Consider the following 3626-nt stretch of genomic DNA (forward strand, 5'->3'; position numbering starts at 1 on the left):
GGGGTTGGAAAATCTTGGTTCGTTCCCACTAAATGTCTCTTGGACACATCTGTTCCAGTCCCACCACACTGCTCTAAACCTGGATGACAGCAACAGCTTCCTCACTGATGCCCTGGATTCAGTGTTTTCTCTGTATATCCTTCCTACCAGAGCCAGATTATCTTTCTTAATAACCATCTTTCTCTTGCTCAAAACCTCACATGGCTTCTTATTTGCTACAAGAATGTCTAAACATATCCTTTTAAGAGGCCATATCCTTTTAAGAAGCTATGACTGAGCGTGGTGGGTCACACCTGTAATCCCAGCACTCTGGGAGGCCCAAGGGGTGGGTCACCTGAGGTCAGGAGTTCAAGATCAGCCTGGCCAACATGGTGAAACCCCGTCTCTACTAAAAATACAAAAATTAGCTGGGCATGGTGGCGGGCAAATGTAATCCCAGCTACTCGGGAGGCTGAGGCATGAGGATTGCTTGAATCTGGAGGTGGAGGTTGCAGTGAGCCGAGATGGTGCCACTGCACTCCAGCCTAGGCAACAAGAGTGAAACTCCGTCTCAAAAAAAAAAAAAAGTAAAAAAATAAAAATAAAAAAAAAGGATGTAGAGGCCCATGGCCTCTATATTTCCAAGGCAGCCCATTCTCAGTAGTACTCCTAAGCTTGTCCTCTCCACTGTGGTCTACCAGTGCTCCTCTTTCCTTCAGCTCCTCCTTGGCTGTCTGCTCATTTTGCAGAGTTATCTGGAACCTCATCTCTATTCCATCTGAACATTCCCATCCATTCCTAAAGGTTTAGCTCAAGTACCGCTTCTGGGCCAGGCCTGTAGCCCTGTTAAGTGAATCTGGTGGGGGCCACAGGATGTATTTCCACCAGGATTTTCATATTACATTGCTACTTACATGTGATATGGTTAGTCACTGATTGACCCAGACTCACTGATCCTTCAACCATCAGGATCAAGTCCCCAATCTTGGGCTCTGTCCACCAACCTAGGCCAGGCAAGGTGACTTTCTAGGACTCACATTTGGCTCTTTCCAACGCACATTTGAGCATTTGCCAGAAAGTTCCTTAAAAATGGAATTACCCTATACTGTCTACCATACTATTGTCTACTATTGCTTAAGATCCCCTTCTTCTAAGATTATGCAAATTATTTCTGCCAACCTTCCAATCTGTTAGCATAATCCTGTACTTTCCATTTTTGGGTAGATTCTCCCTTCCACTCTGGTGAATAAAGTGTGTTCTGAGCCTCAAGGCTCCTCAAAGGAGCTTCCTTTGCTGGATGGTTCATATTTCCTTCTGCAGCTGGAAGGCTGGTGTGCACTACTAACTGTGACACTGACTTATATACTTTCTTTGAGACTAAAGTCCAGTACCTGGTAGTCTGTAGGCAGCCAATAAAGGAAGGGAGCTTGGGAGGTCTGGGTCGAATCACAGCTCTTTCCTTACTGGCTGTGGGACCTTGGGAAGTTGCTCCAGCTGTCTGAGCCAGTCTCTGCAGACTGAGAGAATAGTCCCTGCCTTGCTTGGGTTGTTGTCAGGCCTAGAGACAACCTTTGTAAGGCTCTGAACACAGGAAATGGCACATAGTAAGTGGTTGAAACAGGGACCTGACTCTATAAGCTGAAGAATAGGGGATTATTAGCTCATGGGTGGGAACATCTATTTTGTGATTTTATTTACCCTTCTCATCTGTCCAATTAGATGGAAAATTAGTAGAGAACCAGTACCAGCTGTTTCTCTGCGGTACTCAAGGGTTGAAGCATTAGAATGTTTTCACATTCTCTGATTGGGATGGGATGATTCTCCAACGTTAGTATATGGACATAATAGAAAGGCACACAATAAAAATGTACCGGTGGGCTGGTGTGGGTATGCAGAATGCACTGTTATGTTTTAGTTAACAGCACTGCATTGGATCTCACCAAGGCTGTCCAGGAAAGCAGGGAAGGCGGCTCAGGCTGCCTCCTTTTTCTACCTTTTGGCTCTGTGCCCATTTCCCTGCAGCTCACCGTGTCCACCAGCCGCTCCCGGTCCTCCGCCTTCCCCACATGGCACACGGTGCCCGTCACGCTGAGCCCCTCCCCCTGCAGGGTGGCCACCGCCTGGTCCACATTCTGCTGCTTCCAGCTGTTGACAACCACGTGGGCTCCGTCCTGGGCCAGACGCCGGGCGATGGCAAAGCCGATCCTGTGAGTAGAAAGACACAAAGACTGCCAAGGCCTGTGCAGGGGAAGAGGTCGAAGCATGTGCTGTGAAGTTAGACTTCCCGGGTTTGAATTCAGGCTCTCTCCCTATATGACCTCCACGTGTCTCTACTCTGTGTAAAACAGGCTTGATGGCACGGCCTTTTTGGCGCTCATTTACTTATTTTTATTATGATCTGGAACCGCAGCCTCAGTTCCCAAGAACTTACATCACTTTCTACAGTTCCCACCACGGGTGACAGACTTCATCCCCTGTTGGGACTGAGAGGTGAGAAATGAGCTGGGTGTGCAGCATCCACTTCCGTGATTTGAGGGTCTCACTCAGAACAGCCTTGCCCCCACTTTCTTTCTTACTAGTCTACCACATTCTCAAAACTCTATCTTTAGTTATTTTTTGGGGTGCATGTGAAAAGATGGTCTCCGGTCAAAAATGTAAATATTGCCTTGGGAGGAAGAGTTACACATTCTGCACTTGTCAGTCATTAGCATTTTACCTACTTTTGTATTTTAGCTTTGTGGAGAGCTGGTATCTAGCAAAGTCCCGTAGAAATGAGAACCAGGATAGAGAAGAGTGGTGGGTGAGAAGCAGCCTGGGCAAGGTAGGCCCAGATGTACCGAACTAAACAAAAATCTTGAAACATGGCTCTTGTGTCCCATCTAGGTAAGGGGGAGGGGTTCCTGGAGACTTTCCGGTGCCCAAATAGAGTGGTACATTTTCATAAAGCTGGAGGCCTTGGGATAGGATTTTGAAATCCAGATTTCCTTGGATTTCTAGTTTCTGGTTTCCCCAGAGGCTAGGTGGAGGTGGTTGACTGGGGCAGCCCAGAACCCAGGAGGGGAATAGATCGATGGGGTTGTACGGAGGTGGCACAGTTGTGCCAGAGGCAGCAGGGACACGAGGGCTAGCAAGGGAGGGCCCAGGGCCTGGGGATTTGGAGGGGGTTCAGGCGGATCACGTGACTACTTTTTTCCAGGGCCAGACTTCAGCCACACGTGAGTTCTAAGGACAAGGGCACTGGAGGCAAAGAAGAGACCAGTGCCTGTTTGCAGGCAGCGAGGGCCTCCGAAACTCCAGCACGAACACTCACCCGTCGGTGGAGGCTGTTACCAGGGGCCACCTTATTCGCGAGCAGATCCCGGCGGGTTATCCGGGAGCTGGCCATCCGCACCGACTTCCATGCCCGGACACAGTGGCCTAGCAGCCCTGCCTTGTGCATGGCTCAGACCAGCAAGTCTGGGTTCCACTCCTTCCAGCGGAGGTAACAAAGATTAGGGCGAGGGGGCAGGACGAAGGGCGGGCTGCTTCCCGGCCCGCCCCCTCCTCGCCCCCTCCCCGCCCTCGACCACCTGGGAGTCGTCTGTGGCGGTGGGCGCCTCCCTCCGCCGCCGCGCCCAGCAGCCAGCTACCTTCTGGGGCTTGCCTTC

The 3626-nt window shown here is 50.2% G+C and overlaps 1 pseudogene; it reads right to left on the minus strand.

Annotated features, from left to right (window-relative positions):
- Positions 1-1425: 1425 nt before the first annotated feature.
- Positions 1426-3418, minus strand: LOC140710639 (dehydrogenase/reductase SDR family member 4-like; annotated as a pseudogene).
- Between the last annotated feature and the right edge of the window lie 208 nt (positions 3419-3626).

The sequence above is a fragment of the Chlorocebus sabaeus genome, chromosome 29 (assembly GCF_047675955.1).
Source record: "Chlorocebus sabaeus isolate Y175 chromosome 29, mChlSab1.0.hap1, whole genome shotgun sequence".
NCBI classification, from domain to species: Eukaryota; Metazoa; Chordata; class Mammalia; order Primates; family Cercopithecidae; genus Chlorocebus; species Chlorocebus sabaeus.